This window comes from Pleurodeles waltl, chromosome 1_2, assembly GCF_031143425.1.
Source record: "Pleurodeles waltl isolate 20211129_DDA chromosome 1_2, aPleWal1.hap1.20221129, whole genome shotgun sequence".
In the NCBI taxonomy this organism is placed as follows: Eukaryota; Metazoa; Chordata; class Amphibia; order Caudata; family Salamandridae; genus Pleurodeles; species Pleurodeles waltl.
The window spans coordinates 363,436,359-363,449,517 of NC_090437.1; positions in this window are offsets into that span (position 1 = coordinate 363,436,359).

The window sequence follows — 13,159 nt, forward strand, 5'->3', positions numbered from 1 at the left end:
GACTCCTTCTGATAGGCTCCTTCAGGTGTTAGTAGCCTATCCTCTCTCCTAGGTAGCCAAACCCTCTTTTCTGGCTATTTAGGGTCTCTGTCTCTGGGGAAACTTTAGATAACGAATGCAAGAGCTCATCTGAGTTCCTCTGCATCTCTCTCTTCACCTTCTGCCAAGGAATCGACTGCTGACCGCGCTGGAAGCCTGCAACACTGCAACAAAGTAGCAAAGACGACTACTGCAACTCTGTAACGCTGATCCTGCCGCCTTCTCGACTGTTTTCCTGGTGGTGCATGCTGTGGGGGTAGTCTGCCTCCTCTCTGCACTAGAAGCTCCGAAGAAATCTCCCGTGGGTCGACGGAATCTTCCCCCTTCAACCGCAGGCACCAAAAAGCTGCATTACCGGTCCCTTGGGTCTCCTCTCAGCACGACGAGCGAGGTCCCTCGAATCCAGCAACTCTGTCCAAGTGACTCCCACAGTCCAGTGACTCTTCAGTCCAAGTTTGGTGGAGGTAAGTCCTTGCCTCACCTCGCTAGACTGCATTGCTGGGAACCGCGACTTTTGCAGCTACTCCGCCCCTGTACACTTCCGGCAGAAATCCTTTGTGCACAACCAAGCCTGAGTCCACGGCACTCTAACCTGCATTGCACGACTTTCTAAGTTGGTCTCCGGCGACGTGGGACTCCTTTGTGTAACTTCGGGTGAGCACCGTTTCACGCATCCTTGTAGTGCCTGTTTCTGGCACTTCTTCGGGTGCTACCTGCTGCTAAGAGGGCTCCTTGTCTTGCTCCATGTCCCCTCTCTCTCCTGGTCCAATTTGCTACCTCCTGGTCCCTCTTGGGCCACATCAGCGTCCAAAAACGCTAACCGCACGATTTGCAGCTAGCAAGGCTTGTTGGCATTCTTTCGGCAGGAAAACACTTCTGCACGACTTTCCACGGCGAGAGGGATCCGTCCACCAAAGGGGAAGTCTCTAGCCCTTTTCGTTCCTGCAGAATCCTCAGCTTCTTCTGTCCAGTAGAAGCTTCTTTGCACCCACAGCTGGCATTTCCTGGGCATTTGCCCATCTCCGACTTGCTTGTGACTTTTGGACTTGGTCCCCTTGTTCCACAGGTACCCTAGATTGGAAATCCACAGTTGTTGCATTGTTGATTTGTGTCTTTCCTGCATTATTCCTCTATCACGACTTCTTTGTCTTTGGGGGAACTTTAGTGCACTTTGCACTCACTTTTCAGGGTCTTGGGGAGGGCTAATTTTCTAACTCTCACTATTTTCTAATAGTCCCAGCAACCCTCTACAAGGTCACATAGGTTTGGGGTCCATTCGTGGTTCGCATTCCACTTTTGGAGTATATGGTTTGTGTTGCCCGTATCCCTATGTGTTCCCATTGCATCCTATTGTAACTATACATTGTTTGCACTGTTTTCTAAGACTATACTGCATATTTTTGGTATTGTGTACATATATCTTGTGTATATTTCCTATCCTCTCACTGAGGGTACACTCTAAGATACTTTGGCATATTGTCATAAAAATAAAGTACCTTTATTTTTAGTATAACTGTGTATTGTGTTTTCTTATGATATTGTGCAAGTGACACTTGTGGTACTGTAGTAGCTTCACACGTCTCCTAGTTCAGCCTAAGCTGCTCTGCTAAGCTACCATTATCTATCAGCCTAAGCTGCTAGACACCCTATACACTAATAAGGGATAACTGGGCCTGGTGCAAGGTGCAAGTACCCCTTGGTACTCACTACAAGCCAGTCCAGCCTCCTACATTGGTTGTGCAGTGGTGGGATTAGTGCTTTGAGACTACTTACCACTCTTGTCATTGTACTTTTCATAAGAGAAAAATATACAAAACAAGGTCAGTGTATATACACATAGCCAAAAAGTTTTGCATTTCCTCTTTTCACTCTTTTCTAAGTGCTGAAAAGTACTTCTAAACTTTCAAAAAGTTCTTAAAAGTTTAAAAAGTTTTTTTTCTGTCTTTCTAAAAAGTTCTGAAAACTTTTTTCTCTTTTTCTATCACTTTAACTCTCTCTAAAAATGTCTGGCACAGGCCAAAATGTTGATATGTCCAAACTTGCATATGATCACCTTAGCTGGAAAGGAGCAAGGAGTCTCTGCATAGAGAGAGGTTTGAGTGTAGGGAAGAATCCTTCCTTGGAACTGTTACTTAACATGCTTAGAGAACAAGATAAGGCTATAGGTGCCCCATCTGTTGAAAAAGTACCTAATAGTTCCCAATCTGATTCAGGGACTCCCCCAGGAAAAGATTCAGGAAAGAAACTTCCTAGCCTGCCCATTACTAGACAGTCTAGCATAGTTGGTAATGATGATGAGCCACACCATACAAATAGTGTTGTCTCACATCATAGCAAAAGCATTTATTCTCACCATACTGGTAGTAATGTTTCTGTTAGCCAAGCTGTTAGGGTGGCTTCTGTAAGGGACAGGTCTCCTTCTGTTCATTCCCATCATACCTCTGTCTCTAGGAATGTCCCTCCCACCAACCCTGATGACAGAATGTTAGAGAGGGAACTCAATAAGTTGAGGGTGGAACAAACCAGACTGAAGCTTAAAAAGCAACAGCTGGATTTGGATAGACAGTCTTTTGAACTAGAGAAGGAAAGACAGAAGTTGGGTTTAGAATCCCATGGTGGCAGCAGCAGTATTCCCCATAGTCATCCTGCAAAAGAGCATGATTCCAGGAATCTGCACAAGATAGTTCCCCCTTATAAGGAGGGGGATGACATTAACAAGTGGTTTGCTGCACTTGAGAGGGCCTGTGTTGTACAGGATGTCCCTCAAAGGCAGTGGGCTGCTATCCTATGGCTATCATTTAGTGGAAAAGGTAGGGATAGGCTCCTTACTGTGAAAGAAAGTGATGCCAATAATTTTACAGTTCTTAAGAATGCACTCCTGGATGGTTATGGCTTAACCACTGAACAATACAGGATAAAGTTCAGAGAGACCAAAAAGGAGTCTTCACAAGACTGGGTTGATTTCATTGACCATTCAGTGAAGGCCTTGGAGGGGTGGTTACATGGCAGTAAAGTTACTGATTATGAAAGCCTGTATAACACAATCCTGAGAGAGCATATACTTAATAATTGTGTGTCTGATTTGTTGCACCAGTACATGGTAGACTCTGATCTGACCTCTCCCCAAGAATTGGGAAAGAAGGCAGACAAATGGGTCAGAACAAGGGTGAACAGAAAAGTTCATACAGGGGGTGACAAAGATGGCAATAAAAAGAAAGATGGTGAAAAATCTCAAGATAAGCATGGGGATAAGGGTAAAACCAAAGATCCCACTTCAAATCTTAAACACTCTTCAGAGGGTGGGGATAAAACTAATTCTTCCTCTTCTTCTCAACCCACACACATTAAAAAGCCTTGGTGCTTTGTGTGTAAAAATAGAGGCCATAGGCCAGGGGATAAGTCCTGTCCAGGTAAACCCCCTGAGCCTACCACCACTAATACATCAAACTCTAGTGCCCCTAGCAGTAGTGGTACTAGTGGTGGGACTGCTGGTAACAGTCAAGCAAAGGGTGTAGTTGGGTTCACTTATGGGTCCATCATAGAAACTGGGGTAGTCAGTCCCAAGACAGTTTCTGTCACACCTAGTGGCATTGGCCTTGCCACACTGGCTGCTTGTCCCCTTACAATGGATAAGTACAGGCAGACAGTTTCAATAAATGGTGTTGAGGCCTTGGCCTACAGGGACACAGGTGCCAGTATCACTTTGGTGACTGAAAACCTAGTGCACCCTGATCAACACATCATTGGACAACAGTATAGGATTATTGATGTCCATAACTCCACTAAGTTTCTTCCCTTAGCTATAATTCAGTTTAGTTGGGGTGGAGTTACTGGCCCTAAGCAGGTGGTGGTATCACCTAGCTTACCTGTAGACTGTCTCTTAGGTAATAACCTAGAGGCCTCAGGTTGGGCTGATGTAGAGTTTCATGCCCATGCAGCCATGCTGGGCATCCCTGAGGAATTGTTCCCTCTCATTTCTACTGAAATGAAAAAGCAAAGGAGAGAAGGCCTGAAAACTCAGGATCCCTCTCCATCAACAGGTAAAAAGGGTATCACAGTATTCCCTAACCACTCTACCATTCAGGATACCATTCCTGTGGTGGGAGAAACCTCTCCTGGGGTGGCACCTGTTCCAAGGGAATCATCAGCTGGCAAAGCTGGACTCCCTGAGGTAGAAGTACCTCTCTGTGGGATAACTAACATTGGTGAGAAAAAGAGCACCATTTTAGTTAACATGGAGCATCCCTCCAACCCTCCCAGAGAAACTTTAGTGCAGAAACGCTGCACTGCCTCACAACACTTAGAACAGCATCCCTGCCCTAGTGTGGAGCTCATAGGACAGCATCCCTGCCATGCTCCAACTCAAGAGAAACAGCATCCCTGTTCTCTCTTCCAGCCATATGGACAAAGTTTTTGCCCAGCTATGGCTTTTCTGAGACAGCATCCCTGTCTGGCATTTCCATCACTACAAATAGGTTCAGTGGACAATTCCCACTGCTCTAAACTAAAACTTACTGATAGAAACTCTGAAAATACATCTTCACATTGTTGCTTAGCTAAAAAACTTCAAACAGGGTGGTTTACATCCCCACAGGGAAGTAACCATATAGTGGATGATAAAGGGAGTAACCAGTCTATTGCAGAGCTAGTCTCTACTTATCACCACTTAGACAATAAAGTCTCAACTGGCCAAGGTTAGCCTTATTGTCCTTCGTTTGGGGGGGTGGGGGTTGTGTGAGAAAGTAGCCTCTTTCTAGCCTTGTTACCCCCACTTTTGGCCTGTTTGTGAGTGTATGTCAGGGTGTTTTCACTGTCTCACTGGGATCCTGCTAGCCAGGGCCCAGTGCTCATAGTGAAAACCCTATGTTTTCAGTATGTTTGTTATGTGTCACTGGGACCCTGCTAGTCAGGACCCCAGTGCTCATAAGTTTGTGGCCTATATGTATGTGTTCCCTGTGTGGTGCCTAACTATCTCACTGAGGCTCTGCTAACCAGAACCTCAGTGGTTATGCTCTCTCTGTACAAATTGTCACTAACAGGCTAGTGACCAATTTTACCAATTTACATTGGTTTACTGGAACACCATTATAATTCCCTAGTATATGGTACTGAGGTACCCAGGGTATTGGGGTTCCAGGAGATCCCTATGGGCTGCAGCATTTCTTTTGCCACCCATAGGGAGCTCTGACAATTCTTACACAGGCCTGCCACTGCAGCCTGAGTGAAATAACGTCCACGTTATTTCACAGCCATTTTACACTGCACTTAAGTAACTTATATGTCACCTATATGTCTAACCTTTACCTAGTAAAGGTTAGGTGCAAAGTTACTTAGTGTGAGGGCACCCTGGCACTAGCCAAGGTGCCCCCACATTGTTCAGAGCCAATTCCCTGAACTTTGTGAGTGCGGGGACACCATTACATGCGTGCACTACATATAGGTCACTACCTATATGTAGCTTCACAATGGTAACTCCGAATATGGCCATGTAACATGTCTAAGATCATGGAATTGCCCCCTCTATGCCATCCTGGCATTGTTGGCACAATTCCATGATCCCAGTGGTCTGTAGCACAGACCCTGGTACTGCCAAACTGCCCTTCCTGGGGTTTCACTGCAGCTGCTGCTACTGCCAACCCCTCAGACAGGCAGCTGCCCTCCTGGGGTCCAGCCAGGCCTGTCCCAGGATGGCAGAACAAAGGACTTCCTCTGAGAGAGGGTGTTACACCCTCTCCCTTTGGAAAATGGTGTGAAGGCAGGGGAGGAGTAGCCTCCCCCAGCCTCTGGAAATGCTTTCTTGGGCACAGATGTGCCCAATTCTGCATAAGCCAGTCTGCACCGGTTCAGGGGACCCCTTAGCCCTGCTCTGGCGTGAAACTGGACAAAGGAAAGGGGAGTGACCACTCCCCTGACCTGCACCTCCCCTGGGAGGTGTCCAGAGCTCCTCCAGTGTGCTCCAGACCTCTGCCATCTTGGAAACAGAGGTGCTGCTGGCACACTGGACTGCTCTGAGTGGCCAGTGCCACCAGGTGACGTCAGAGACTCCTTCTGATAGGCTCCTTCAGGTGTTAGTAGCCTATCCTCTCTCCTAGGTAGCCAAACCCTCTTTTCTGGCTATTTAGGGTCTCTGTCTCTGGGGAAACTTTAGATAACGAATGCAAGAGCTCATCCGAGTTCCTCTGCATCTCTCTCTTCACCTTCTGCCAAGGAATCGACTGCTGACCGCGCTGGAAGCCAGCAACACTGCAACAAAGTAGCAAAGATGACTACTGCAACTCTGTAACGCTGATCCTGCCGCCTTCTCGACTGTTTTCCTGGTGGTGCATGCTGTGGGGGTAGTCTGCCTCCTCTCTGCACTAGAAGCTCCGAAGAAATCTCCCGTGGGTCGACGGAATCTTCCCCCTGCAACCGCAGGCACCAAAAAGCTGCATTACCGGTCCCTTGGGTCTCCTCTCAGCACGACGAGCGAGGTCCCTCGAATCCAGCAACTCTGTCCAAGTGACTCCCACAGTCCAGTGACTCTTCAGTCCAAGTTTGGTGGAGGTAAGTCCTTGCCTCACCTCGCTAGACTGCATTGCTGGGAACCGCGACTTTTGCAGCTACTCCGGCCCCTGTGCACTTCCGGTGGAAATCCTTTGTGCACAGCCAAGCCTGGGTCCACGGCACTCTAACCTGCATTGCACGACTTTCTAAGTTGGTCTCCGGCGACGTGGGACTCCTTTGTGTAACTTCGGGTGAGCACTGTTTCACGCATCTTCGTAGTGCCTGTTTCTGGCACTTCTCCGGGAGCTACCTGCTGCTAAGAGGGCTCCTTGTCTTGCTCGACGTCCCCTCTCTCTCCTGGTCCAAGTTGCGACCTCCTGGTCCCTCCTGGGCCACAGCAGCGTCCAAAAACGTTAACCGCACGATTTGCAGCTAGCAAGGCTTGTTGGCATTCTTTCGGCGGGAACACACGTCTGCACGACTCTCCACGGCGAGAGGGATCCGTCCACCAAAGGGGAAGTCTCTAGCCCTTTTCGTTCCTGCAGAATCCTCAGCTTCTTCTGTCCAGTAGAAGCTTCTTTGCACCCACAGCTGGCATTTCCTGGGCATTTGCCCATCTCCGACTTGCTTGTGACTTTTGGACTTGGTCCCCTTGTTCCACAGGTACCCTAGATTGGAAATCCACAGTTGTTGCATTGTTGGTTTGTGTCTTTCCTGCATTATTCCTCTATCACGACTTCTTTGTCTTTGGGGGAACTTTAGTGCACTTTGCACTCACTTTTCAGGGTCTTGGGGAGGGCTCATTTTCTAACTCTCACTATTTTCTAATAGTCCCAGCGACCCTCTACAAGGTCACATAGGTTTGGGGTCCATTCGTGGTTCGCATTCCACTTTTGGAGTATATGGTTTGTGTTGCCCCTATCCCTATGTGGTCCCATTGCATCCTATTGTAACTATACATTGTTTGCACTGTTTTCTAAGACTATGCTGCATATTTTTGGTATTGTGTACATGTATCTTGTGTATATTTCCTATCCTCTCACTGAGGGTACACTCTAAGATACTTTGGCATATTGTCATAAAAATAAAGTACCTTTATTTTTAGTATAACTGTGTATTGTGTTTTCTTATGATATTGTGCAAGTGACACTTGTGGTACTGTAGTAGCTTCACACGTCTCCTAGTTCAGCCTAAGCTGCTCTGCTAAGCTACCATTATCTATCAACCTAAGCTGCTAGACACCCTATACACTAATAAGGGATAACTGGGCCTGGTGCAAGGTGCAAGTACCCCTTGGTACTCACTACAAGCCAGTCCAGCCTCCTACAATAACCTTCAGGGGAGAGACCTACAGCAAGATAAGCAAGTACTCAAATTACTTAAGTTCAATTCGCGAGTGTATAAAGAATACTCAACAGTAAATATAAAAGGCAGTGATAGGGGGGCCAGGGTATCCTGTCTGTACCGGCTACCTTCCTATTCCATGCACCATTACCTCTAGATGTAAATAACAGAAGGCCCAAGTAGTAGGGGGATATATGTTCCATAATAAATAACAAGCCGATTACTCCTCCGAGTCACTAAATGGGCAGCTTTACACAACCAGGCTGCTAAAGAGCACGTACGGGAACAAGAGCTCTAAATGTCACGTCCAAAAACGCTCTGAACGGACCCGGAGCACTTACTTGTGAGGTTGCCGGCGATCAGTGATGCACCTACCCCCGCGGCTGCGTTCCCGAATGTGAGACGAGCCGGGGATCCGAAGTATAAATAACCCGTATGCAGAGCGCGCATGGTGCAATTAATCAATCCGTTGCCAAGCGACTTCGTCGAGCTTGGTGAGAGCGATCTGAAAGGGAGAAAGGACTTTACCCATCAGATTGCTGTAGTCCAGATCACTGCGGCGGCCATCTTAGACTGGTGAATAGTCACCAGAAGAGTAAATAGATACTCCAGTCACAATTATAAAAATATGTGGGTGGAGAGTCATCATTTTATTTTTATAAAATAGTCTAAGATTGCCGCCGCAGTGATCTGGACTACAGCAATCTGATGGGTGAAGTCCTTTCTCCCTTTCAGATCGCTCTCACCAAGCTCGACGAAGTCGCTTGGCAACAGATTGATTAATTGCACCACGCGCGCTCTGCATACGGGTTATTTATACTTCGGATCCCCGGCTCGTCTCACATTCGGGAACGCAGCCGCGGGGGTAGGTGCATCACTGATCGCCGGCAACCTCACAAGTAAGTGCTCCGGGTCCGTTCACAGCGTTTTTGGACGTGACATTTAGAGCTCTTGTTCCCGTACGTGCTCTTTAGCAGCCTGGTTGTGTAAAGCTGCCCGTTTAGTGACTCGGAGGAGTAATCGGCTTGTTATTTATTATGGAACATATATCCCCCTACTACTTGGGCCTTCTGTTATTTACATCTAGAGGTAATGGTGCATGGAATAGGAAGGTAGCCGGTACAGACAGGATACCCTGGCCCCCCTATCACTGCCTTTTATACTTACTGTTGAGTATTCTTTATACACTCGCAAATTGAACTTAAGTAATTTGAGTACTTGCTTATCTTGCTGTAGGTCTCTCCCCTGAAGGTTATCTCTTTACAAACCTCATGTACATATATCTAATACGAGGGTGATTATCATTATCACCTTGTAACCTATGATGATATATCTGTAAACTACACTGCTGCATTTTCGGTTTTATTGCATGCGTGTGGATATATACTACACTTTATCTGTACCCAGTTTTGCACCTCTTACTACAGATAATTTTTGCTTATTTCCAGTGACCATGTTGTAGGTCTGACTGATGATTTAGAAACAGAGACATCCTGTCCCTTTGTTTTATTTTTTCTATGCTTATCTCGCAACTAGATTCATTGTGAACCGGGCAACAGGCCTGCGTGATCCCATGAAACCCTTTCTCATAATGGAGTTGGTAAGCCCCCCTACACATCACGAGCATGGGTTGCTACCATCCACTTTATCACTATGAGTTGCACAGTTTGTCACTATTTTTTAATCTTCACTTATATGTACTACTCTCAGAGTGTAGATGAAGTAGTTATGCAATATATTAACCTCAGTTTTTTTCCCATGTATCTAGGGTGACTGATAGGAAAGGAAAGCCAGTCCGGTTTATCTCTAGTAAGTGACCGACGACGTCTTGACTGTGAGCGTTAGATTGCAGGAGCTGATGATTTTTTTCCCTTTGCTTTCAATTGGAGAAGTCCAATGATTAAATAGGTCCTGAAGAAGCGTCAGGGGATCCTGTTGGACCATGAGAGACGCGAAACATGTCGACCGTATATTCACCATATACTGAGGGATTTCGGATAATTACCGTCTTCCTTTGTCCTGATTTTTGTACGAGTGCCTGAGCATTACCTCTTGTTTCACTCCCTTGCTACTTTTTTAATCTTGACCAATTCCCAACAGGAAATAATAAACTATTTAGTGAGGGTTTTGAGCCAATTTTATTCTCTTTCTTTTCTTTTTTCCTTCCTCTTTCTCGGACCCACATTTGGTTCCGCGGCTTCATCATTAACTAAAAGATCTCCGGCAAAGAGCCCCCCTTCGGGGGGTGCCCGTCAGGCATTGCAGTGCCGGCCTGACGAGGAGCTGTCCGATGATGAAGCATGACACCAAATGTGGTGTGTGAGGACTTGTGCTCCTGATTATCAGGACTCCTTCCCTTTTTCCTTGTGTCAGTTTTGGAACAGTGTATTATATTACATTATCAGAACCTTTCAATATCACATAAGGCTACAGTCAATCCCACACACTTCCAAGCAATACGTCCTGTGTAAGGGGTGTGTAATGTGTGTTGCTGCAGGTCAAACACCATGAGACACATAGCTTGATGACGCTGACTCAAATGAAGGTGACATGGAATTATTGAGGCAGTACCAACATCTCACATCACTCCTTGAGTGACATTTCCAGCTAGCAATAAGGAAGTGGACTGTGCTATGAAAGCATGTGGATGTGGCACTAATGCAAAGTGCACACTGCTACACATACTGATTGAGACAATTCCCCATATTCATAACAGATGTACAGGGAGATGGACCTTCCTACACTAAAACCTTCACTCCCACAACCAAGTTAACCAGCTCTCCTGGAGCAAGTTCAGTAGTGTAGGTGCACGGTTGCACATGAGCCAATTGGTTAAGGGAACAAAAATAGGTTTGCATAGAACTTGTCACACATGGGATAATTGTGCATTGTAAATACCGAACACTTCAGTGCTGCCAACGTATGGAGATGTGTTGTGCATTGTCACCTAGCCAAATCAAAGGGCCTCACTGTTGCATTTCTCCTGCAATTACACATGTCTAATTGGATGGGATGTTCAGGCCATATAGTGCAACCATATTACCACCACAGTGGAATCTATTGTGTGTGTAGAAGTATCATGTCACCTCCAGTAAATGCACATGGACACATCTTTCTCACCACATAACGCATGGGAGATACACACTGAACTGCAAGTATACCACAGATATCATGTCAATCAGCCAAACACCAGTTTTGCTAGTCAAACAACCCAATGCAGAAAGAACATCACAGAAGCCTAGGATCCCACACAATACCACAAACACATATGAGTCACAGACAACACAAGATAACAACTGCCATGCAAAGTGACAATCACGGTGCAACCAACAACAAAATACTTACCCACATTTCCTCTTTCACCTAATCAGGGTAACGGGATCCAGCCATGGATCATGACCCATTTGCCAACCCAATCACAGCAGCAGAGCGTGCCTATAATGAGGCACACCGTAGGACACGCACCATAATTGAGCGGACTTTTAGCATCCTGAAGTCCAGATTCAGGTGCCTGGACATCACTGGAGGCAGCCTCCTATATTCCCCTGAAATGGTCTGCAAGATCATTTTGACCTGTGCCATCCTGCACAACATTTGTGTGAGGAGGAACATTCCCCTCTATGAACCGGAACAACAAATGCCTGAAGAGGAGGAGGAGGAGGATGCTCTCCGGGAAAATGAGGGGGAACATCCTACCACAGCTGCAGGATTGTGTTGTATTTGTTCTAGGACATGCATTCAAATGGGCTAATCCAGCCCCGTCCCTTTTCTGGTTTTGCGTGTATTCATTAGTGCCAAACAGTGACAGTGTGCTATGGCTGTATGTATGGATTGGGCACTGTGCCTCCAGTACAACAAACAAGGGCTGCTAATGTGTATGTAAGGACAAAATATGTGTGTGCCCTGATGGTCCAGACACAGATTCACTTCTGCCGCCACTTTTTGATGGGGCTTGCGTGGTGACTAGCTGTGAGATTAATCAGCACAGAGGCACTGAATGTTTCCTGTTGCAGTGGGAATTTTAGAGCCCACCCTGTGTACAAATGTTGCGATAAAACCTGCCTGTGTCCTATTACTGATCCATAACATATTTGAGCACACCAAGGTTGCTCTGTCGTCAGCCTTCTGAAATTTCTGCTGTGCCATAGCTGGACTATCCCCATGAATGCCGTTAGTTGATCTTTGGCTTTTGGTAAAATGTGCTTTGAAGGATACTCTGTTAATTCAAGGGTTGGCTCCACAGACTCATGACTACACCTGCATGTAACTGTGACAACATGGAGGCCAATACTGACACAGGGTACACATAGCCACTCACTTGAACTGGACAACTTTGTGCAATGAAACACTGGAAATATGTGAACACATGCAGCATGGTCTGCTGGTCCTCCACAGCCACAGGAGAAACATAGGTCATTCACATAAGTCAAACTGTGGTGTACATAACCATTGTAGGATTGGATTCGAGACTCTGTGTCAAAAACAATGTACCTACCTAGCATGTTCAAATGCTTGACTCCTGGGTAGTATACATACAAGTGACCATGAAGTGGTATCCAACATTTGATTACATGTGAGGGATAACATATCTGACATAGCCATTATTAGCAGTCCTCGATCTTTCCTGTGTATAGTTAGTCATGGAAATGTTTTGTCTACAATGTCAAGCAAGTATGCACAGCATAAGAGGCAACAGATATTAGAAACACATATCATGACTGATGTACCTCATTGAATGGCATCTGATGGTTATACCCATTTGTAACACATTCATACATGCACATTATGCCAAATGTTTTGCATGCCATTCCCACAGAGGCACAACAATAATTTGAACAGACAAGTCACACACATAAACACACAGGCCATGAGGAGTCTATTTGTTTAGTAGCCTAGCCTTGCTGTCCTCTATTGATGCAACACCTGCTCAGACTAGTAAAATCCTATTTTATTTCCAAAGTTTGTGTTGCTGTTGCGTCAGCTAAGAGAGGTAATCCTGCATAACAACATGAGTATTACGGGCTGCAGTAGTATGGCCTGCCACATGTGCACAAATACTAGAACACACACTGCAGGTCATAACATCCTATCTTTGTATAGTTATATGCCCGCATGCATGTTAAAAATTGAAAAATCATTAAAAAACTGTTCAAGACAGATTTTTTTGATGCAAATGCGTCAAAAAGATGCATATGCATCAAAATATTACGCATCTGCGTGAAAAAAGACGCACATGCGTTAAAAAATGACACAAATGCGTTAAAAAATTACGCTCACACACACACTATACATC